Raw genomic sequence first — 24,601 nt, 5'->3', positions numbered from 1 at the left:
CAGACGGAGAGCAGCGGGGAGAACGAGGACCGGGCTGGGCCGGTGGGAGAAGGCAGGGAGGCGCCGGAGAGGCCGGGCTGGAAGAGGGGGAGAGAAGGACGGCGGCGCAGTGGAGGGGGCCGGCGCTTAGTGCGGAGAGCCCGAGTCGGCACCTGGGCCCGGGTTCGGGCTGGGAGCGCGGCCGCGGCCCGGCTAGGCAGGGTGCGGGAGCCGGGCCGCCCGCCGGGTCCCCACGGGGAGCAGCGGGGCACCTGAGGTCGGCGGGTCCAGGAGGGGCCCAGGGTGGCGCTCCGAAAGCTCCGGCCGGCGTGGCAGGGGATCTTTGTGAGCGCCCCAGGAGGGCGAGTCGGGAGTGCGGAGCCGGGTGTGTGCGCCCGGGTGTGCGCGTGTGTGAGCGCTGGGCAGTGGGGGCGCGCGGTAGGGATTCTGCGGGCATCGCGGCGTGGCGAGGAGGCAGGAGCGGGGCGCGCAGGGGAGCCGGGACCCTCCCGTGCACACGCACAAGCACACGCTGCGCGTTCTCACGCGCACATACACGCCCTCCCTGCCGCGCTCGCCGCCGCGGCCACCATCTCGGAGCCGAGCCCTGCGGAGCGGGAACCGAAGCCGGAGCGGGGACCGGAGGCAGCCGAGCAGGGGGATGCCGACCCGGAGCGGAGCCACGCGCGGACTGCGCGCCCAAGACGGTGAGTGTGGCCGGGCCGGGACGCTGCGGCGGGGCCAGGGCCGCAGGGGCGCAGGCGAGGGAGCCGGTGTGTCTGCCCGCAGGCGGCGCGGTGTGCGCGGCCTCTGATTGGGCGGGAGCCTCGGGGGCAGCGGCGGGGGTGGGGTGCTGGGTGCGCGTCCGTGGGGGGCGTGCACGCTCGGGGCTGGGAAGGGGCGCGCTCGGCACCCCAGGCCGTGACCGCGCTCCCACCCGCCGCGCGGCCTCTTGTCACCCTCACCTGCAGCTGCAGCCTCGGCGACTTGCAGCAACTTTGTGGAGCCCCTGGGGCGCGGCGGGCCGGGAGGGGTGGGGACGGAGGCGCTTTCAGGGTGCAACTCCGGCCTTTCTTTCCAGAGAAGAGAACGCTAGGGGAGCAGGGCGGGGGCGCGGGCCGGGCCGCCTGGCGGGCGGAGGGGTGCGTCTCTACCTCCCCAGTCGCGCAGCCGCCTGCTCTCTGGGGCACCCACCCAGCCCGGCGGCGCCGTGCTGGAGCCGCTCGGGGCGCCGGACTCAGATGACCCCACCAGGGTCAGGCGGGACCGCTCGGCTACAGCTCCCAGGCCCGGGGCCCCGGAGGTTGTCTTTGCAGGCAGGCGGAAGACACCGAGGTTGAGTTGGGGGAATGTGGAGACGTGCCCGGGCGTGTATGTGTGTGTCCCCGCGCCTTCTGCTCCTCAGGACCAAGGCTGGAAGAAGGGAACTCGCCGCAAGGCGCGCCCCACCAGACCTGGACCCTTAGGAGCTCCCAAAAGGCTAGGGATGGGAGGGGGCATCTCCAGGTCTGCCGGCCTGGTGCCCCATCCCTGCTTGGAGCCATGCCCCCGCGTGCCTCACTCTACATTGAGGTTGTGGCTGTGCTTTGTACCCTCTCCCCTTGTGAGTCTCCTCCCACACTCTGGACCTGTGCTGGCTGCCTGAGGGAACCTTCCCACACCCCTAACTGCCAACCCAGTCGGTCCCTGGAAGATGGGATGGAAAGCTGTGGTCCAAGATGGTGCCCCTCTGGAGTGAGAGGCCCAAGGAAGGGTCTGGGGTCAGGACTCCTATAGGCTCCTCATCCTCCTTGTTTCCAGGGCACGTTTTTCCTCCTCCAGGAAGCCTTCTCTGGTTGCTCCTGAGTCCTTCCATCTTGGACTTCCCTGGGGTTGTAACTGCCGGGATCCCAAGCAGCCCCCATCCATATGCCTTATTTCCTGCCACTCACCGTGTGAACCTGTGTGGTTAGAAGTCTTGATCTCAGCCAGGATGCTGCGTGGAGGGGTGTGGTGACTGGACCAGTCAGTATCTACCTGGGTCTCTGGAGTATGGTAATGTCTATGGTAATATCAGCTTTCAGGCTTAAACCTTCCTTCCGCCTCTATTATCCTTCTGGAATCTCTCAGCTACTTTGTGGAATGCAGGACTGCTGGGCAAGGTTCTTATCCATTTCACAGAGGAGGATTTTGTGGCAGAGATAGAGGTAGTCTTCTAAGTCTCAGGACAGCCCTTTTCCACTGCAAGGGTATCCACTGACCATGGTCTTTGGTGAGGCATGGAGGGCACCCAGGCCTTCTTTATTGACCTGGCAGCCAGGCTCCTGCTGCGTGTGACATGTTTACCTGGCCAGTGGCTGTTCTCAGCCGGAGGCAGTTGAGCAAAAGCTCCTGACCTGTGGGAGCTTTTGACCCTAGCCTGGTTAAATATGTGCTTCCTGGATTTGGGGCCAGATGCTGTCTGAGCTTCAGCTCCTGTCATCCTCTGCACAGCTCTGGGAGTTCACTGCCATCCTGGGGATCCGAATCACTCCCCACCCAGCCTGGCACTCTATGCTGGGTCCTGGCATTGTCCTTCTGTTTCGGCCCCAGAAGCCTTCCTACCCTCTCCATCCTAGAGCCCCTTTGTGGGCCAAAGATGCCCCGTGGAGATCTAAATGTGCACTGGGGGAATTGGAGGGGATTCTGGTGGCTATTGTGGCCACTTCCTCCCCAGGTGGCCCACCTGAAGAACAGGAAGTCAGAGCTGTCAGCCCCGGACAGGCTTCTGTGACTTGCCTCAGTCCTGCTGGCAGCCTGGAGTCATCCCCAGGGCCTTCAGGGTAAGAGCTGTTGCCTGGGAGTTACCACTGGGGGTGGGGCTCAGCCTGCTGGATCCTGGCGGTGACCTCCTCAGCCCCTGCTGGCTTCTCCCTGCCGGGAAGACTCTCTGCCTCTCCCCACTCCTCCCTTGCTGGGTCTGGCTGATAATGGCCTTTTTTGCCATTGTTTTTTTCTTCTCTCTTTCTCTGTCAGCTCCTCTTCTTCTTCCCCTGTGGCTCCCTAAGCGCCAGACTTTTGCCTCCCGAGTGTTGACCAAAGCTCTGGTTGACATCCAGATGGCTGGAGCATGGCAAGACGCCTAGCTTTGTTCCACCCCTATCATCCGTGCCTGCTTGAACCCCTTCCCCGATTCTTCTGGTATCTCCACCCCAACCCCAACCAACTCCAGCTAAATGAACCCTTCATTTGGGGTTCCACGCCATGGTGAGGGGGAGACCAGGGGCAGTTCTTTGGTCCCTGGTCTGTTCTACCAGGGGTGAAAATTCCAGCCAGGGGCTCCCAGCCCCTACTGGCTGCCCCCTTTAGGAAAACAGCCACTTCCCCACCCCAACCTCCTGACTGGGAGGGAGCAGTGCCCAGTGTGACCCCCTTAATTTCCCTCCCTAGGCAAGACCTGACCCTGCCATATTTGGGTTTTAAATTGTAAAAGTATTCTAACAATTCCAGTGATAAGAATGTATTGAGTGGGCTGGGCCGTGGGGTGACTCAAGGGGGGAAGACTGCCCCTGACCTCTCAGGCATACCTTTGTGGTCCTGAGAGCCACCCTGACCAGTCTCAGAGTTTTCTCCGTGGGCTTCTGGGGCCCACATCCCTGTTGCCAAGAACCACACCTTGGCTCTTACTCTCCATGACCTGGAATCCTACCCTTGAGCCTCACTTCACCTTTGGAGGCATCTTCTGGCTTGAGACCTGGACTGAGTGCTGGGGAAACCAGTGAGGAGCCTAGGCCCCTCCCCGGATGGGCTCAAAGGGGAAACCGATTTGAACCCATACCTCTGAGTATGAGTGAAGCCAGCTGGGTGACCGAGAGGCTCAGTGGGGGAGTGGCAAGGGGCTGTTTCAGAAGGAGGGGACTGGCGGGGCCTTGACCTGCTGAGATTTTCCAGCACTTTGTTGATGCTTAGTAAATATTTGTTGACTAAATGAGTGAATGGCTAATGTGAACGTGAGTGGGGGCTTGCTAGGAAGATGGCACAGCACTGGCAAAGGCATGGAGGTAGGAAGCGCTGGGCAAGGGTAGAACGTGTTTGCAGTGGAGTACTCATGGGAACATGGAGAAAGTTGGCACCTGACAGAAGAGGATCCTCAGTGCCCATCTGAGGAGTGTGGGCTGATTCTGAATTCAGGGCTTGCAGGGTTGAAGTTCTGGAGGGACACAATTAGATTTGCAATATAAACCACTTCTCTGGTGGTCGTGGGAGGGGTTGTCCGGGAGCTAGGAAGACCTGGATGGGGTGATCTAGGTCGTCAGAGTTGGGCGAGGGCTCAGGATTCACCAGTCCCACCACCTGGGCATACAGAGGTGGCAAGTGTCTTGAAGTCATAGATGCAGCCTCCAGTACTGGCCCTGCCACTGTGTGCACTTCAGTAAGCCCCTGAGGCCCATGGGTCTGCCTCAGTTTCTGCGTCTGTAAAGTGGACATGTTTGTTTGTCTCCATGGATAACTGGTGTGAGTTTGAGTGGGAGTTTGTAACCTCGGAGGAGGGCTACAAAGGAAAAGGGGTGGAGGGCTGTTCGGCATTGCTATTTGATAGAGGAAGAGCTTGAGACCTAGAGCGGGGCAGTGACCAGCACAAGGTCACTAAGCAAGTTGGGAGCGGGCACTGCAGTCTCGGGTTTTTCTGGCTGTGCCTGTGCTTGCTGGGCAGGGGTGGGTGGGGCGGCTGGGGCCTCGGGGCCTCTGCAGAGGACGTCCTTAGGCAGTTGTTTCAGCACTCCAGCTGTCAGAGAGCATATGGGGCCATATGGCCACATCAGGGGAGGTGCCAGCCGCTGGAGGAGGGATAGCAGCTGCCACCATGGCCGTCTGGATCTATGTGGGCACTGCCAGCCACCAGGGTCAGGGCAAGAGGGGCCAAAATGGAACTTCGGTGTCCAGGATGGTTTGGACATGGAGGCTGGGCCTTGGCAGGTGGCCCAGTTCCAGCACCCGTCCGCCAGGGCAGCCAGATAGGCAGCTCCATGCCCAGGACTGATCCAGTTAGCTCAAGGCCAGCTGTGCCAGCCACCCTCCTCATGTGCCCCTCCCAGCTCTCATGGCCTTACCATGGGGTGGCACCGTGCCTCTGGTGTTAGTGTCACTAGCCTCAGTGGAGTGTGTGTGTATGTGACATGTCCCCACATCCTGAGCTCTGATTCTGAAGCTCTGAGACTTTGGGGTGTGGAGTGGCTCCTCAAATCAGCCTGGTGGATCCAGAGGGCCTGGGCTTGGATGCCAGATGAAAGTGGGTTGGAATCTTGGCTCAGCTGCTTCAGGCTGGGTGAGCTTGGACAAGTCACTTGACTTTACTGAGCCTCACTTTCCTCATGGGTGTCATGTGGGGATGATGTCTACCATAGCCCACTTGGAAGTGACGCATGTAAAGCAGCCCCTGCCAACGGCATTGTAGGATCTCAGTAAATATTGGCTGATGTTTTGCCTTCTGCAGGAAAGGGAAGTGAGTCAGGTTGGAGTTTCAATGTTCAGGTAGAAGTAAAGAGGAGCCCTATTATTATTATTTTCCAAGGTAAAATCTGCCTTGTAGTTTTGTGTTTTTATACTCCTTCTTTTGTTTAGTCCTCATGGTAGTTCTAATAAAGTAGGCGGACAGCATTGTTCCATTTCACAGATGAGAAAACTGAGGCCATGGTGGGAAGTGAGTCTCCAGAAGCCACATAGTGAGTGAGGCTTGACCCAGTCTCTAGACTCCTGGTCCAGTGTTCTTGCTCCACAGTGAGGCTTCCCAAACTTCTGGGGTGGAGGCTGGGGGAGGAGTGGCTTTGTCTTCTGTCTAGACCAGCTTGAGGGTTCTAGAGACTCCCTTCTTGGCTCTGTTTCCATTATAGGTGCAAGGACAGGCTGTCATGATGACTGTTAGCCAGTCTCAGCTGGGGCTGGAATGAGGGATGCTCAATGAGGCAGCATCTGCTGTATTTCTCCTTCTGCCCCAGCACAGGGAGGGGCTGAGATTAGGGGGCTTCCTAGGGGGAGGCAGGAGAGCCCAGGGACGAGTGAGGGGTAGCCCTTCACCTCCCAGGCAACCCTGGCCATGCCAAGGCCTGAGCCTTATGGGGCAGGGTGGGGAGGGCGCTGGGCCTTGGTCCTTTCTGGTGTATCACCTTGGACAGATCACTGTCCCTCTTTGAGCTTCGGCTTTCCCCTTTGGACACTGGACAGAATGATCTCCCTGCCTGCCTTACAAGGCTATTTTTGAGGCTCTAATATGTATTTTTCTACATGGCAGGGCATTATAAAAACATGCTATTTCACGGCTGTAATTCCAGGACTCACCTGTCCTACAATTTGATGATCTATGATCATTCAATGAATCACTATTTGGGCACCTCCTCTGGGCCTGGCTGTGCTGGGTACTATGGGGACAGAGATGAGTAAGACCAGCTGCTGCCCTCTTGGGGCATGTAACCTGGTGGAAACCATAGACAGACCTTCCCAAGCCCAGGCTGGCTGTCACACTCTTACCCAACACCCTTCCAGTACTCTCTGTTACCTCCAGGCTAGTGTCCCGACTCCTCGGCACCTTGTACAACCTTATGTCCCAGCCCAGCCCTCTCCCTCACACCTCTCTGTGTCCCCAGGCTCCAGCCAATTAGGCCTGCTGTCGCTTTCCTCCTCCGTGGTCCTTCCACCTGAGAGTTCTCTCCCATCTCTGTCCATGGAGATCCCACCCACTTTTTAAGGCTCAGCCCAAATGCCACATTAAAAAACCAAAAAACAAAACAAAAAAACCCTTCTATTGGTCACCCCTCCTGGAAGCAGCCCATCCTTCCCCAGAACTCTGAGAGCAGTGTATCAGCTTTACATTTAGGAAACATTTATGATTTGCTGTGTACCCACTGCGTGCAAGGCCTGGGTGGCAGTTTGTTTCTTTTGACTTGGGAGCACCTTGGTGGCAGGGACTGGGCTTATCCATCTTGGGTTCCTTGGGCATGCCTGGGGGCCAACTAGGCTGATCGGGGGCCTGCAGTGCCTCCCTTGGGGCCTCTGTGGCCACTGCCACTTCCTCCCTGGGTGGTCCCTTGGGCCTGGGGATGTGGGCTGGGCCCAAAACATCTGTTTGAGAAGCTCCTGAGTTATGGGCTGCTTTGCTGCTGAGACACTCACCGTAGATACAGCCCTCCCTGTCCCTGATGGCTGTGCCAGGCTGGGGCGGGGCCACCCAGTCACTGGCCATACATAACTCTCCCCGATGAATTGCACGGCACTCAGCAATTAGCTATTGATCATTTGGGGTACTGATAACTCTCCATTATCGATCCACAGAGGCAAGCCTGGCCAGTGTTGGCGAGGGTCAGCTGGGCCTGGCTGGGAGACTGCAATCATGGCCATTTATTTCTGACCAGGAAGCTCGATAAACAGGAGCCAGAGAAAGAGACACAAGCCCCCCGTCTCCAACCCATGCCACCAGGGTAGGGATAGGGGGCTGGGGAGGAGGGGGAGTTGGAACAGCTGGGGAGCTTTGCGCACCTCCTCCACCCTCTGTTCTCCTTCCTTATTTTGCTTCCAGTCTCTTCTGGCCCTGGGCCTCAGCTTTCCCATCTGTTAAGTGGAGATTTCAGTCTCTTTGTCCAGTGACACTTTGCCTTTGAATGAGATGCCCGGGCAGTTACTGACTTGTCATCATTTCTGCTCCACAGGTAGGGACATTCTGAGGCTCCGGGAGGGTGGTGGCCACATGAGGATGGAATCAGTATCAGGACCCCCAGCCCCTGGCTGCTCTGCAGAGGACATGGGGAGCCTGGTGGGTGGGGGAGGTGTGGTCACAAGACAGCAGTCACCTCAATAAAGGGCAGCGTCTGGCTTCTGAATGTGTTAGGGCTTTTAAATGTGCAGCTAGGGCTCAGTGGAATTTGTGAAAAGCGATTTCTAGGGAAACAACATAAAGGAGATGGCGGGGGGAGGTTTAACCTACTTCAGAGACCCAGTTGCCTTTCAGGCTTACCAGGAGCACTAGGCATTGTGTGTGGGGCTTCTGCCTGGCTCACGTGACTGTGCTTTTTTTAAAAAATTATTTTATTAGGAACATTTTCAAACATACGAAAAAGTAGAGAGAATAGTAGAGGGAACTCCCGTATACCCCTCATCTAGATTGAACAATTGTTGACATTTTCCCACATTTTGCTTTACCTATTTTTTCCAGAGTACTTTAAATTATAGACATCAAGCCCTTTTACCCCTAAATATTTCAGCATCCATCTCTAAAAAATAAGATAAAATATTTCTGCCTAATCTTAAGTGGTCTCAATTTTTTTTTCATTTTATCCTTGGGAGATAAAGAATCTGATGGATGAGCAGACTGAGGCCTCTGAAGTGACTTGGCCTGTCCAAGGTCACATAGCAGAGAAGGGGAGGGTCCTCTGCAAAGGCCCTGAGGCCTCGGCCACCCTACCCACCCCTGTCCAGCAAGCCACAGGCACAGCCAGGAAAACCCCAGGCTGGAGTGCCTGCTCCCAACTTGCTTAGGTGGGATCTAGGAGGCAGGCTGAGGGTGTAGCCCGGGATTGGGCAGACACAGGAGAGGCAGGGGAGGGGAGAGGTGGTCTGGAGCTGGACCCCTCTGAACAGGTTCCCCTGGCTCAGGCTGGAGATTCCACCTGGAAACAGGAAGTGACCCTCTTTTAGGTTAATTATCTCTCTTTCTTTTGTTTGCTGTGAGGATTAATCAGGAACTGCAGCGTCAGGAAAATCTAAAACAACTTCTTGTTTACTGTTTAATTTAGGAGAATGTTATCAGGCTCCGGCCATGCAGGGCCAGGGGAGCCTCTATTGGCACAAGCAGCTGGGCTGCCCCCACCGGCCTCCCTGTGGGAGCAACTGGGAAGGTGGTGGGAAGGCTGGCCTGGCAAGAGGAGTTGGGATCGGGTCTGGACAACTGTGGGAATTGGGGGTGTGTGTTGGGGGCTTGGGGCTGTGCCTGAGATCTGGGCTAGACCAAAGACTCTGTAACCTCGGAACAGAAATGGGAAGTGAAACTCGAGGGGGTGAGCTTCTGGGGTACCTGTGGACATCGGGGAGGGCCTCGGGCTGCCTGAGGCCATGTCGAGGAGCTCTCCTCTGTCCTCTGGCCTCCTGCCCGAGCCTGGACTCCTCCCTGGGAGGCTGCAGCAGGATGAGTGCCCCCTGCCAGCCCAGGGTAGCTACAGGTCTCCCTGGGCTTCCCCGCCTCCTTGGAGTTAGGGTGATCCCTCCCCCAGCACTCTCCGATGCTTGAGACTTCCTGAGGGGTCCCAGAGGTCACAGGTATGGATCACAGAATGCTGGAACTAGAAGGCGTGCTTAGAGATGATCTCATTCCTCCTCTAGGTTCCAGATAGGAAACTGAGGCACAGGGAGTGGCCAGTTCTGTTTCGGGTCTCACGGTGAAGCACTGCAGAGCCTTGGCAATAAGTCAGGTGTCTGGCTTCCCAGTACCAGGATCCTCTGCTTCCAGGCCACATGGGCTTGTCGGTCAGGACCCACTAGTGCTCCCCTGGGTACAGAGCCAGGAGGCTGGATCAGCTGTGGAAGGGCTGCCAGTCATCCCGGGGGGTGGGCCTAGGGTCTGCCCCCCTCTCTCTACCTCTCCCTCTCCTCCCTAGATTCCTGTGTGTTAGTGTGCACGTGTCTGAGTGTGTGCGTGCGTGTGTGAGCCTAATTACCCATGTATGTGCATGTGTTTGTGTGTGTGTGCATGTGTATGCATGTGTGTGTATGTTTGTGTGTGTGCCTAGTTACTTACCCGAGAGGAGAAGAGCTTCGCAGGTTGGGGAGGAGGCCTCAGTGGAGTGTCCTGAGGCTCAGCCATCTGGGACTGAGACTGGTCTCCTGTCCCCTTCCCTGCCCCCACAGCAAGGAGGAGCGCCCCGATTAGTGCCAGGCTTACTGTTGGGCTTATTCTTGAGGTCAGTGGGGGAGGAGGGTGGGAGAGGCCCCTGGGAGAAAGGCAGCCAGAGCAGGAGTGAAAGGCAGAGACATCAGAATATCTCCTGATCCTGGCTCTCCAGCTCTGCAGTGCCACCGGACCCACAGCAAGCCTGTGTGTTCTCTGCAGTTGGGGAAGGAGAGTAAATGACCTCACGTCGGACGAGTGACTCAGTGGGAGCTGTGAGACAGAGGCACGCCGCCACCTCTCCTGGGCAGCTGTTTCTTCCCTGGCAAAATGAGGCAGGGGCTGGGTCTCTTCTGCTCTGAGAGCGAGGTGGGGAGGACGGGTCATGGCTGGCTGTAGGTTGGTCTTTCACCTCCCTGCCGGGCAGGAAGTAGACTGGAAGGGTCACAGGAGATAGCACAGGTCCTTGGTGTTCCCTCAGCACACCAGGCCTTCCCTCTGCTCTCCCAGTGCTGTGGGGGTGGGGGGAGGGCACCATACTTACAGTCCAGGAATCCAGTCAGGGCGGGGGCATAGCCTCTGTGTGTTCCCGCAGTGACTATGCTAGATCCCGGAGGGACCTGGAACAACGTTACCCTCATTTGTGTATACAGCTGTTCTGCAAGGTGGGCATTATCGACTCCATTTTACAAATGAGGAAAGTGAGGCTTAGGGTGGTCACCCGCCTGGTTAGGAGTTGGGGTGAGATTTGAGCTCAGGACTGCCTGGCTTCCCCGGATCCTGCTGCCTTTGAGGCCTGGTTTCTGCTCCCAGCCTCATCACTGCCTGCTGCTCTGTGGGTCTTGGTGCTTGCCTTTGTCCAGTGGGGCTGGGAGGATGGCTGAGGGCTGACTTGCAGGCCTCAGGCTGGAGGGGATTCATGCTTTTTGTCCCTCTGGGAGGCTGACCCTCCATTCACCTCCTCCACCTGGCCTGGCAGATTCTAAGGGCTCTGGCTGAGGCTTACCAGCGTTCTTGGAGGAATCCTTCCTAAGCCAAGCAAAATGGGAGGATCCTGGCCCTGTGCTCAGGGATTGGGCCTCCATGCATGTGCAAAGCTCATTAGAGCTTCCAGTGCCTTTTGCTCCCAGCCGGCACATGTCTTCCAAGTGAGCATTTGTTAGGTGACTGCATGTGGAGTGGGAGCTTGAGTGCGCATATATGGGCCATCTGAGGCCTAGGGAGTCACACCTGAGGATTGAGCGTGAAACAGGGCAGGGGAGAGTTCACTGAACACCTGTTAAGTGTTGGGCACAGTGCTAAATGCTTTACTTATATTACCTCATTTAATCCTAACAATAACCCCATGAGATGTGCACTATTACTATCCCCGTTTAACAGATGAGGAAACTGAGGCTCAGAGAGATTGAGGGACTTGGTGGATATCACGCAGCTAATGAATGGAGGACCTGGCATTTGAACATAGGAGCATTGCTTCTACAGGAGGCTGTGTCTGTGTGCCAGACAGAGGGGAGTCTGTGCTGCAGCTGGGACGAAGGCAGTGCGGTTTCAGGAAGAGGTGTCTGCTCTGTATTTGGAGGGCGGAGGTCAAGGGTCCAGCAAAAGTCCAGGTGAAGGAGGGGTTCAGCGGCAGAGGCCTGGGTGGCAGGCCAGCATTCGGGTCTAGGGCTGTGTGATCCTGGCTCAGCTTCCCTGCTCTGGGTCCATATCCGGAAACCTGCCTCACCTCCCTCTCAAGGCCTTTGTCCTGATACAGGAGTGCATCCTTACGCTCTTATATCTGGGCAAAGGCCTTGCGGCGAGACTGAGTGTTGCTGCTCAGAAGACAGTCGGGGCAGTGTGCCACATTGGGGAGCATCTGCGGATGAGGCTGGAGAGGGGCCCAGGCTGTGCAGGCCTCCAGTGCCAGCCTGCAGTGGTGGATGTTCTCTGGATTTTGAGCAGGGGAGAATTGTGTCCAGGTCTGAGGTTTACAGGGATGGATCTCTGGTGGCTGGGGCGGTGGGTGGTGGGGAAGGGGTGAGCGAGCAGCGGGCGGCTGGGGGCTTCTCTCCTTCCCTGAGCCTGCATGGGTAAGGCTCATCTCCTTATCTTCAATTCTTTCCCTCCCATTCCCTGCCTCCTAGAATGTGGAGCTGGGTGGGAAGCAGGGGAGGTCCCTGGCCTCTTCCAGGCCCCTCCCTCAGAGACTGTAAATATTTTGTCTTTACCGTCTCTGCTGCTGGAAATTGCTGCTTTTAACGCCTTTTTTTCTTTTGCTTGATACAAACGAATGCTGGAAAAATTCCGTGCCGGGCGCTCACTCTGTTGCTTCTGCTCGTGCCCAGAGTCCCCTCCAAAAACTCTAATTGCTTTTAAGCTGCGATAGTTGGCAAAAGCAATTTTCTTTACATTATGGAGGAAAGGGGAAAATCCACCAGATTTTCTTCTTCCTTTTTTCCCCGCGTTTGGACTCTAACCTTTCGTTTTGAGTTCTCTGCATTGCTGCTGTGATCCTGGGAGAGAAATGGAGTAGAAGAGATGTGGGCAGGGAGTCAGGAACACCCATGAACAGGGAATTTTGCCTCTTTGGGCCTCAGTTTCCCCATTTACAAAGTGATTATATTTCCATTCATTCATTCACTAGAGGTTCCCTGAGCACATCCTTTTGAAGCAACTCGAGGGCCAGGACTGGCTGCTGCACCCGGGACAGAGCCTGGCACATAGTGGGTGCTCCATTGAGGCTGGCCAACTGGATAAACAGCTCCACTGGCAGCCAGGCACTTTGCCAGGCACCAGGAATGCACAGGATGGATCCAAAGCAGCCCCTGCCCAGGAGAGTTCACTGATTAGAGGGGGCACCACCACACAAACATAATAACTACATTAATAGGTTGCACTACAGGTGGGTCCTGGGTATGAGGAGCACAGAGCAGGGCATGCTGGGGGACTCAGGGAAAGCTGCAGGAAAGAGAAGCATTTGAAGGAGGGGTAGGAGATGGGATGAACTGGGCCAAGGAGGAGAGAATTCCAGACAGGAAACAGCATGCGAAGACAGGGAAGGGTGACCTCTGAGAAGCTGGGTGTGGCTGGAGCCGAGGCTGCCCAGATGGGCCTGAGCTCCTAGGGAGAGCTTTGCATGGCAGGTGGGGAGTTTGGACTTGATCTCAAGGTAATGGGGAGCCCTGGAAGGGTTCCAAGCAGGAGACTCAGGCAGGGAAGATCCCTCTGGCTGCACAGTGTGGATAATGGGGGAGGAGAAATGCTGGCTGGGAGGCTGGTCACCACGAGCCTGGGGGGAGATGGGAGGATGGTGGTGTGAGTGTGAGACAAGCCTGGAGACCCAGATTCTGGCGCTCACCTCCTCTGCCTGTGCTGTGGGGAGAGGCACTCCAGGTCTTCCCTGGACCGGGGGGTCGGGATCCCCTAGGGTATCTGGGGAAGCAGGCGTCCAGTTCATAGGCCTCTGCCACTGTGGTCAGGTTTGCTTCATTCTCTGTTCCTCAAGTGTACAGCCCTTTACAGTTTATAAAGCCCACTCACCTCTGACCCCTAGGTAGATCTGAAAACGGTCTCCTGGGGTAGGCAGAGCAGGATGCCCATCCCCTGTGGACAGATGTAAGTCAAGCTCACCCCAGGGCCCTGAAGGCAGGTGGAGCTGGGGAGGGGATTTGAACCCAGACTACTGCCTGCCCCACTTCTGCCGAGTACCCCTTTATCCCCGACCCTCTCCTCGCCTCTCCTCCTGAGCCCTGTGCTTCTTCCCTGTTTGCAGAGCGTGTGGGGCTTTTCAAAAGCATTAATGATAGAAAATAAATTGGAATCGGAGAGGAATCATCGCTGGGCATTCTCAGAGGGCCGCCTCTGCCCTCGCGTCTCTCAGCCATATTGAAGCCGGCAGCCAGACCAGAATATGAATGAGTCTGGGGCCAGCATTGCTCTTAATCTGCCGGGAAGCCCAACATGGTCAGATGGCACTCACCAGCAGCAACGCTGTTTGCAGTGAGGCCTCGGTGGCCGCTGGGCATCACCAACCAGGACTGATTTCTCCGGGATGGACTCACAGTCCATGGCTGCCAAGGAAAGGTAGAGGGAACCTCAAGCTTAGGTCCCCATTCCCGCCAAAGCCCTCTGCCGGGATCACAGCTCTGAGGTCAGCCCCGGGTGGGGTCAGGCATCCCTGCCTGAGGACAGAGGTACATGGAAGACCATCAGTGGCACTGGGTGTCTGTGTGATCTGGGTATTCAAGGCCTCCTGTGTGCCCTTGACCCTCTTGTCCTGTCTCCTTCAACAAACCTTCCTTGATCACTGCCCAGCTCACACTTTTTTCCATTTATAAGCTTCTTGTGGCCCCTGGGGCCTACAGGGACCTGGCAGGAAATGCGTGGAGCTGGCTGGGTGTGATGCAATACGGGGTGGTAGAGACTGTGGCAGCACAGAGGCACTGGGACCACCGGTTTGGAAGCCCTGCCATGGGCACTTCCACACGGTTTTGCTAAGTAGACAGTGTCCTTGCTCCACAGCCACGGCCCTCATCTGCCAACTAGCAGAGAGCCCCCTAGGGCAGGCCCCGGTCTCTGCCCTGCAGCTTGTCCTTCCACGGCAGGCCCAGCTAGTCATGGGCTGGACACCTGGGCAGGCCTCCCACAAAGCATCAGAGACTCTGAGGACCTGGGGAATCACTCAGAGTAACCCTCCTGCTTAGAGATGGGGAAACTGAGGCCCAGAGATGGAGGGTGGGTGGAAGGTCTCTGTTCTGCTCTCGTCAGATGTTGCACCTCTGCCCTTATTAATCTTCCCAGCAGGAGTAGGAGGGCAGTTTTTATACCTCTGTTTTAGAGAGGAGGAAACTGAGGCTCAGGTGGCTGGATCCAGGGAACACTGCAGGCCTGCATTTGAATTAGTCTGTTGGAACCCCAGTGCCGGCCATCTCTTTCTGGCAGGATTAGGGGGTGCTGGGGCATGTACAGAGTCCAAGAGGGACAAGGTGCATTTGTGCCCAGAGTAAGCCCGGACAAGGGTGGGAGGCCTGGGATCCTGGCTCAAATATACCACCAACTCCCTGTGTGACCCAGGCCAGGCTGAGGGAGGCCCTTGGAGAAGTCAGGGGCAGTTGGGGGGCCCACTGAGGCCATGTGGCCTGGGCTTGGCTGCCAGCCCTGCTCAGCCCTCCCATCCAGTCCCTGGCCTCCCTTGGCCCCAGGCTCATAATGAACCCTTTCACTCCTGTCATCTCTATGGTCACTATAACGTGAGAGGTGGTAACTGCAGTACCCAGGAGGGACCTGGGACTCTGCAGGCTCACTTAGCAGTGTGGGACAGCCCAGGCAGCCATTAGCCTGATGCAGCTGGGAAGCAGGAGGACGAGAGAAGGGGGCCTCAGGCCGCTGCTGGGTGGGTGGACTGCACAGACCCCTCAGCCCTCCAGCCTGGAGCCAGGCCCAGGCCAGCTGCACCCCTGCACATCCTTGCACAGACTCAGATAGACTCACATGAACCACCTTGTCTAGCACCGGGGGTAAAATGGAGAAACTGAGACCGAGAGTCTGAGAATGAGACTCAGGGTTGCCGCTCGCTCACTCTGACCTCTGCCCATCCAGCCTGTGCTCTTGCTCTTCCTGATGGGGAGCTCACACCTTACCCAGACAGCTTGCCTGCCTTGGACAGCTCCCTTCCCTCTCTGGCCATCAACTGCTAGTGACTCACCCAGGGATCCTGGCTTGGGGCCCGGGGCCACAGGACTTGCCCTAGTCCCTGCCCCCAGTACCCCCTCCTGATGTGTGGCACATATCGTGCCCCGAGTCTGCGTTCCTATGGGGGTGAGCCTTGCCCTGTTCCTGCCTGGTGCTTCTGGATCTTTGGGCTGGGGGCCCCTGGAGGAATCTGATGAAAGCCATGGCACTGTGTTAGAGACGGGGGCCCAGCCGCTCCTGCATGCATATTGTCATAGCCAGTTTTGTGCAGTTTTGGGGCTCACAGACCTCTGTAGTCCTCCCTTCCTGGGAACCCTGGTTGGGAACTCCTGCTTTACTCATTCCCCAGGTGACATGATTCATATCACCTGTTGTGCTACCTAGGATGAGATGCTAGGTGTCCCAGCACCCAGGCCACACCCTTTCTGCTCTATCCTGCTGCCTTAAGAAGGTCCCACTGTGTGTGGCTTAGGGGCTGAGAGCTGTGTGTATTAGGCTGTTCTTGTGTTGCTATAAAGAAATTCCTGAGACTGGGTAATTTATAAGGAAAAGAGGTTTAATTGGCTCATGGATCTGCAGGCTGTACTGGAAGCATGGTGGCAACATCTGCTCGGCTTCTGGGGAGGCCTCGGGAGCTTTTACTCATGGCAGAAGGTGAAGTGGGAGCAGGCACTTCACAGGGTGAAAGTAGGAGTGAGAGAGATAGGGAGTGCCACACATTCTCAAACGGCCACATCTCAGATCTACTGAGAACTCACTATCACGAGGACAGCACCAAGTCATGAGGGATGCACCCCTATGACCCAGCCACCTCCCTCTAGGCCCCACCTCCAACACTGGGGGTTACCTTTCACCATGAGATTTGGAGGGGCCATCCAAACTATATCACTGTGAGAACCCATTCATTCATTCTATAAACGTGGTTTTTTTCTCCAGGTTTTTTGTTTGTTTGTTTTGTTTGGAGATGGGGTCTTGCTCTGGCCCAGGCTGGAGTGCAGCAATGTGGTCTTAGCTCACTGCCGCTTCAAACTCCTGGGCTCAAGCGATCCTGCCACCTCAGCCTCCTGAGTAGCTGGGACTAGGGGTGTGTGCCACCACTCCTGGCTCAGTCTATAACATTTGTGCCTGATGCCTCCTCTGTGCTAGGCCTAGGCTGGGTTTTAGGGTACAGAGAAGAACAAGACCCATCCCCTACCCCTGGGGAAGCCAGACCTGTCAGCAGTCACAGCTTAGGGGATGAGGGTGGGACAGAGGTGAGCACAGGGTGGATGTACCAGAGGGGCTTCACCCCAGCCCTGTAGGGAGAAGCTTGTTAGAGGACAGTGGGAACTGGTCAGGGAAGGCAGGCATCCCCCGGGGGAACAGAAGGTGCAAAGGTTTGCAGGCTCAGTTCTGTTGAGGAAGACAGGAGGCCCAATCTGATTGGAGGATAGTATTGGGAGGCACCGGCGTCAGGTGTGAAGCTGAAGGCCACTTGGGGATGGGTCCCAGGGGGCCTGACGGGCCCAGTAAGGAGTGTGGGCAGGGAGCAGTAGGGAGCCATAGAAGGGTGTGGAGCAGGCAGCCATGTGGTTGGATCTGCATTTTGGAGTGCTCCCCTGGCAGCTGCAGATGGAACATGGGTGAGTGTGGAGGTGAGAACAGGAGACCACCAGGAAGCTGTGTTATTTGCAGCTCAGACCCAGGTAGAGAGTGTCATTCACCACTCATCAGGAGGAGTTTGCTTGTCCCCGTAGCCCCTGCCTCCTGGAGGCAGGTGGAACACGAGCTGTGCAAACAAACGTTCAAGGGAAGGGGGCCTTCTGGAACTGGAGGGGGCCTTGTACTCCTTCTGGGCAGTTTTCTCTGCATTTTTGATTGACTCACAAGTGGGAGGGGTATTTCCAGAATGGCCTGATCTCTGCAGTTTGCCACCTGCTCCTGGCCCCTCTGCAGGCCTGCTGGCTGCCTATACCTCCTAACATACACACAAACATACACGCACACCTTGGGGAACACCCGGGGGCACAGGACACACCACACACACACTATGCACACTTATACATGGGTCTGCTGTGTTCCTCTCCCTCCAAACACACACATGCTTTCCCTTTGCTGTCATCTCCGAGAGTGACAACACACATACACATAGACTGATTCTAGATTACAGACATGCCTCTATACCACTTGGAGCCCACACACCCTCCAGAGTTCACCTCCGCAGACCCACATGTGCCCTCTGTCTGTGAGCACCACATACCTGCATGCCCCAGCCACCTCCACGCGCCCCATTGGCTCATCTCCCCACTCTCTGTACATAGAGGGAGAAACACACCCCAGCTTCTCCCTCTTTCCCTCCCTCTCTCTCTCCCTCCCTGCAGCGCTGGAGCCTTGAAGCCCACCCTTTCCTAGAGTTTTCTGCAAAGGCCCTGTCTATGTTCCCTTTACCCCAAGGGCTCTCCTCAGCCCCAGTTCTGGATTCCCCAGGACTGTGATCATCTCAGGGTTTTCTGAACACCTAGAGAAACCCCTGACCCTCGCCTGGGACTGTGTGGGTCTATTAGGTGTGGGTCCACAGCCTAATACACACCCTCCTCAGCACGGAGCCATGCAGAGGAGCTACAGGCCCTGGCTGCCGGTGTACCTTGAGCAACCTTCTGCCCCTTTGGACCTTGGCCTGGGGGAGCATAGGCATGGGTTCCACAGTCTCCAGCTGAGGTTCTCAAACTGGTCCTAGAGCCCTAGTGTTTCCAGAAGGGGCCTCGGGGATACCAGGGTGGGGCTGGGCCTGGATGGGGCTGAGTGCATGGGTGTTGGTCCCCTCCCACTTCAACCAGCCCTGCTTAGATCTGCATTTCCTATTGGGGTCTGAGAAGGATTAAAAAAACCCATTAACTCTTTATTGATTTTGTTTGTCTGATTACAATAGAAGACCCAACAATACATTTGTGGAAAACAGAGGCCATGAAAGCCCCCTTGTCCTACCGCTGGGAGGTGATTGCTGTAAATCCTGGCGTATTGTCCTCCAGCCTTTTGGGGCATATAGCAACAAATCATTAATTACAGAAATGGGCTTATGCTGAAATAGCATTTTACAGCTTGATTTTTTCTGTATTGTTATACATAGACGTGCCTCATTCTGTCAGATGGCTGCAGCGTGTTCCATAGCGTGGACATGCCATATTTTATTTGAACTTTCCCTTATTGATAAACGTTTAGGCCATTTCGAATTTCTTTTTCAGTCTTAGCAGCAGTGTTTCCATGAGCATCCTTGAGCATGTATATGTGAGTGCTTGTGCTATTATTTTATGGGAGAGGCTCCTGGAAGTGGAATTACTAGGTTGTGGATTGTGTGGGTTAAAATGTTAACCAATATTGCCAAATTACTCTTCCAAATGTTGGGCCAACTCCCCCTCCCTCCAATGGTCTGGGAGTGCTCATTTTCCCACATCCTTGCCAGCACTGCTTGTTATCAATCATTTAAATTTTTCCCAATCTGATAGGCAAGAAATGGTAGCATGTCGCTTTCATTTGCATTTCCCTGGTTGCTAGTGAGATAGAACATCTTTTCATGCATTTATTGGCCAATTTAGTTCCTCCTCTGCAGATTTCTAATTCACTGCCAATTTTTCTCTTCTTTTGTCTTTTTTCTTATTGATTTGTAGGGGCTCTTTGCATATTAGTGATATTTTCTTCCATTGTCTCATTTGCCTTTTAACTTTGTTTATGTGTCTTTTGCCGTACGGATGTTTTACACATTTATGTACAGTGGTTGGATTTGTTGAAATTTCACTTTATGGCTTCTGGATTTAATGTCTGGCATAGAAATGCTTCCCCCACTGCATCAGATTTCATTTCAAATAAGAATTTTATTGCTGAAATATCTTTGCAAAGCCCTGGTTTGTAGGCTCCTTCCCAGCTGTGTGTCTGTTCCTCTCGGCAGCTGCAGGCCTGGCTCTTGGGGAGGGGAGGGTGGCCCTATCCGTCCATCCATCTTCAGCTCTCTACTCTCCCTTTGTCCGGCTGGCTTTGGGGTCACTGCTGCTCTGTCTCTCTCAGAGCCTCTGTCTCTCGCATGCTCTGCCCCCATTCCTCTGTCTCTGCTGTTTTCCCTTCCCCAGTTGGTTTCCTATCAGGCAGCAGTAACTAAGGACGTGAGGTGGCAGTGGTGGCAGCCCTTAGTGGGTTGGGGACAGGATGGCAGCTGTCATGGAATGTGCCCCCCTTGCCCTCCACCTGCCAGCCTAGCCCCAAGTCATGTGGGCTGGCAGGGGAAGCCCTGGCCTGGTTCTCTCTCTGGAAGAGACTCTTCCTGCCAGAGCCCAAGGGAGGGCCCTGAGCCAATCCTAATCCCTCCTCCATCAGGAAGCCTTCCAAGACAGCTTCTTCTCCCTTCCCACAGCTGTGGACCTGGCCCTCCCGTCTTTCCTTGCTGGTCTTTCCCCGTCCTGCGTTCTCAGTGCTGAGCTCCCCGGAGTCCACCTGGCCACCTCTTAGGGCCTTGGTTTCCACCTGTGTAACATAGGTCCTGGGCGGCTGTCGCAGCCACTGGGAGACATGGCACACACAGAACTGGTGGGTCTTCCAAGCCAAACTCTGAAAGGTATTCCGTCTTACTCTCTCCATACAGCCCCATCCCCCCACCAAAAAACAAAAACAAAAACAAAAAAAAACCCAGCAAAAATCACAGGAGAGAGCTTGCATGCTGCTGACAAAGAGACAGGGACTTGTACTCCTTCCGTCAGGATGGTGGCCAGCGGGGCCACCCCAGGTGCAGTGTCATGCCTGGCTCATGGGAGGTGCCCAGGAAAGAGAGAGAGAAAGGGCAAGGACCTAATGAACAATGTGGGAGCTGCTGAGGCTGGGGAGGAGGAGGGAAGTCTGGGGCCCACATTCTTTGAGTTACTTCTGGCTAGCAAGGCACTTTCCTCATAGTCCCTCATTCCTGGGGCCTGGGGTGCTAATGAGAAATACCCCCCCTTTACCTCCTGGAGGTGTGGGCCCCAGGTGGACTGTAGGGGGGCCTTGGGCTAGGGGAGCAGCTGGGAGAAAAGTTGGGGAAACTCAGAGGTCTCTTAGAAGCATGGCTCAGAAGTGCATAACCTAAAACTCTGAGGGACCCTTCCCCAGGCTCCTGCAGTCCCTGGCCTTCTGGCCTGGCACCCACCCTCTGATCATGATGGTCTGTCTCCTCTGAGCAGGAGCAGCATCCTTTATATCTCCCTGTTCCACTGACCAAGCGCATGGTACATACTTAACAGAAGTAGAATGAATTAATGAGGGAATAGCTAGGGGTATTGATCAGAGGGCTCAGGTCTGGTCAAGAGGAGACCTGGGCTCTGGGCTTGGCTTTTTGGTTGACTTTCTGTGTGACCCTGACCCTGGTTGGACCTCAGTCTCCCCATCTGTACAGTGGGCATGGGCCTCTCAAGCTCTGTGATTATGCTCCATGTTGTCCAGAGCAGGCACAGGCCTACATGACATACACACTCAGTACACATGCCAGGGCCCTGCTTTCTGATCAGTGTTTGCTGAGTGTGTGCTGGGTGTCAGCCCCGCTCAGTGCTGAACCCTTTGTCAGAGTCCTTGGATAGCTGTTTCTGTGGAGGTCTCACATTCTCCAGGGCATTTGTTCATTCTGCTGAACACACAGGCTACACAGGCTGAGAGCTCCCTGGGCTCCACTGAGGTGGCAAGGAGCCAAGAGGGCGGGTAGGAGGCCCCCAACCTTGGCTGCAGCCCCCTCCACCCTCCTTGGCTGTGAGGCCTGCAGCTGGGCTTTCATGTCTTTCTTGGGACCTGGCACTCCAGCAGACCTCGTGTCCAGGAGAGTGCCCGGCTCCCACTGCATCTCCTCCCCTGCCCCAAATCATTGTCATGCTCTGCCTGTGGTCCCATTTCCATAGCAACTCCTTGTGATGCCACAGAGGAGAGTGGGAGCTTTAGGAAGGTTTGGAAGATTTGGGGGGAAGGGAGCGGGAGGCCCATTCATTGTCTTGGAGTGTGGCAGCTGGGGGCCCGGAATGGCACTGTGGGGATGGCTTACCCTGCCAGCTCAGGTGGAGCTGGGCTCAGGGCTGCCAGCCAGGTGGTCTGGAGGCCTTCCAGGGACAGGGCTGCCCGGGTTGGCCTGGGCCTGGTTGGCTCGTGCCAGTCTATTGGGATCCAGCTCGGGAGGCTGCTGACAGCGCCCCTGTCTGGCTAGACCTGGCTTGGGGTACGTGGGCCTGAGGAGCTGCCCAGGCTCTGCTACCCCTCTGTCCCAGGCTGGCACCGCTATGTTCTGTCCTGTCCTCCAGAATCAGCAACCAGTGGGAGGTGCACACAGGGCTGGCTGGCAACAGGGGCCTAGTTTGGGGCTGGTGAACCGTGGGGCTGGGCAGGCCTCTCTTCCCTGGTCTGGGCTGCTTCATGGCTCTGTTGTCAGGATTGGAAAGCCAAAGTGGGCCCTGGAGCCTGCTCAGCACCCATTTCTCTGCCTCCTTGGAGAAGTCTGCAGCCCATAATATAGGAAGACCCTAGCCTCAAAGCATCTCCTACATCTTCACCTACCACGCGGCTAGAAATTCCAGCATTTGCATCTTAGATTTGATAGAATGTTAATTCTGGGAGGGACCCTGAGGGCTTTTCCATCTTCTGCCCACATTATAGCAGTCATTTGGAGCCCCATCTGCCCATCCTTCCATCAATCCCATCCAGAAGGCCTTGTAAATGACCCTGGGGACCTAGGCCAGTGCTGGATGGCACCCAACAGGGAATGGAGCAGAAAGGAGGGGCTGGCCTGGCCCTCCAGGGCAGGTGGAAGCTGCTTGCCCTCTCAAGGGCTGCCGGGAGCCAGGTGCTGGGTTCGATGCCAGCTTCCTGAGCTTCCCTTTCACCATCACGGTTGAAGCCACCACTGGGCACCACCTGCACTCGTGTTTTCTTAATCCTTGTCTTCGTATTGACTTATGTTTGAAGGTGGATTACCATGATGCTCCCCAAGCACACATCCAGGAAATCACACCTGTGATGTGCCTGTCATTTTTTTTTTCCAATACACAGAAAGAGAAACACGTAACTATGAAAATGAAAACATTTGTCTGCACACCACGAAATCCCCTTGTGCACTCCCAGAAGCATGTGTCTCCTACTTTGGGAAACACAGATCTGATTGAAACCTCTCTGCAGCAGCTCAGAAAGAGATTTGGGGCTTCATCTGAGAGGTTGAGGAAACTGAGGTACAGAGGAAGAAGCTTTGCCCAGAGCCACCTGGCCAGGTAGAGGGAGAGCTAAGAGTTAACCCGCCTCCTTGGACTTTGAGCTGAGGTTATGTCCTGCACTATAGAGGCCTCAGAGCCTTGCCAAGGAGCCAGAACTTCCTAGCACCCTCCCTTACTCACAGAGGTTGGAGCGTCTGGTCTAGAGGAACCCTTGGAGAATACATGATGAAGAAATAAAGCAGGGTGGCTGGGCATGATTGGCTCTGCCGATAATCCCAGCACTGTGGGAGGTCGAGGTGGAAGGACTGCTTGAGGCCAGGAGTTTGAGACCAGCTTGGGCAACATAGTTTACAAAAAAAATTTAAAAATTAGCTGGGCGTGGTGATACACACACCTGTAGTCCCAGCTCCTTGGTAGGCTGAGGTGGGAGGATCGCTTGAGCGCAGGAGTTTGGGCTACAGTGTACTATGATGGCACCACTGCACTCCAGCCTGGGGGGCAGAGCAAGACTCTGCCTCTTAAAAAAAAAAAAAAAAGGCAGGAAAGGCTGGGGAATGGGAGGGTGAGTAGGTGGGGGTTGGGAAGTTGAGGCTCAGGCCCAGGGAGAGGCACCCCGGTGCTGCTGCCCATCATCCCCTCTCAGGGGTCAGACTGCGGCCTGCCTCCTGTGGCCTAGTTGGGGAGGAAGGCAGGCAGTGGCATTGGCTGGACACCTACTGTGAGCCAGGCCATGTGTCCCTTCTCTCTTTCTATCTTCCCAGCAGTCCTGGCAGGAGAGATGGTATCTCCCTTTTATGGATAAGAGAAGTGGCTTTCCCAGGGCCACAGGGCCGGTTGGTGGGAGCGGCGTAGTCAGACTCTAGCCTGCCTGGGGCCACAAACCCTGCCCTTCCCAGAGCCCTGCCTGCCCCCGGCTAGTGTCATGAGTGTGTGTATGTGTGCACGCACACATGCACGCATGCGCATGCACAATTGACAACACATCTATGTGTGTGAGCATGAGTTTGCCAGTGAATGAGAGTACATGTGTGAGTGTGTGCAAGTGTGAGTGTGTCAGAGAGAGTGTGTGTGGGATGTATGAGTTTTTAATGGCTCAGCCAGGCGGGATCAGACCCCATTTGCAGGCGTGGCCCCCACTGCACCATGACCACCTGCTGCCCTGCTCTAGCTGACAGCCACCTCTTCTTTCTCCGCACAGCCTCTGGCAGCCACAGGCCCTGAGGCTCCAGTGCCCAGAGGCAGAGAGGGCAACTGAGTCCAGCCCAGGCTGAGCCCCGCCCAACTGTGCTCCCCAGACACCCACCCAACCCGAGGTAAGACGCCACTCTGGGCAGCGGGGCATGGAGGGTGTGGGGTCTGTAGGGGAGGCTGTCATGGGGCCCTCTTTCTGGGGCTTTCCCCATCTCTCCCCCACCACATGCAGCCATGCTCAGGAGATTGCTGTGGCGGTGCCACTTGCCGCCAGCCCTTGCTGTAGCAGGGCTCCGGCAGGCAGCTTGGAAGCCTGGGGCGTTCTTCCCAGCAACTGGGTTTCATGGACAGTTCCGGCTAATGGGTTCCCACGTGGCATGGGAGGTCTCTGAGGGCAGGCTGCAGGGCTCTGTCCTTGGTCCTGTCACATTGTTGACCAAATGTGTGCCTGACTTCAGGTCGGGAGGGAGCCAGAAGACGTGGACTGAGACAATCAGGGTCCAAGGAACTGTCAAGAGGCCGACATTGGCTTTAATGTGTGGAGTTTAACAGGGTTCCACACCAGAGACAGCGTGCGGGTCCAGACACCTTCAGGGCAGGATGAGGCTTAGACCCCAGGTGTGTTTGTGCGACAAGCACTGGCAGCCAGGTGACCTTGGTTCTCTGTGAATAGAGCAGATGGGTTCTTGAACTGTATCACGAGGAGTAGGATCCCCAGAATTGTGGGAGGTAACAGGTCCTTTCACTT

General features: G+C 56.1%; 1 protein-coding gene across 8 annotated transcripts in view; it reads left to right on the top strand.

Annotated features, from left to right (window-relative positions):
* Positions 1 to 506: 506 nt before the first annotated feature.
* The window catches only part of LINGO1 (leucine rich repeat and Ig domain containing 1), a 204,366-nt gene continuing 180,271 nt past the window's right edge, over positions 507 to 24,601 (top strand). For 4 of the 8 annotated variants that reach the window (XM_073996479.1, XM_065548250.2, XM_015453153.4 and 1 more), the window contains exons 1-2: positions 507 to 686; positions 23,861 to 23,975. The gene's annotated coding sequence lies outside the window, so the exon portion shown is untranslated. The remainder of the gene's footprint in view (positions 687 to 23,860; positions 23,976 to 24,601) is intronic. The other 4 variants (XM_073996481.1, XM_065548254.2, XM_073996480.1 and 1 more) reach the window with 1 other exon arrangement.

This window comes from Macaca fascicularis, chromosome 7, assembly GCF_037993035.2.
Source record: "Macaca fascicularis isolate 582-1 chromosome 7, T2T-MFA8v1.1".
NCBI classification, from domain to species: Eukaryota; Metazoa; Chordata; class Mammalia; order Primates; family Cercopithecidae; genus Macaca; species Macaca fascicularis.
Note: the sequence above shows the minus strand (reverse complement) of the source record. Positions and strands in the feature narration are given on the sequence as shown.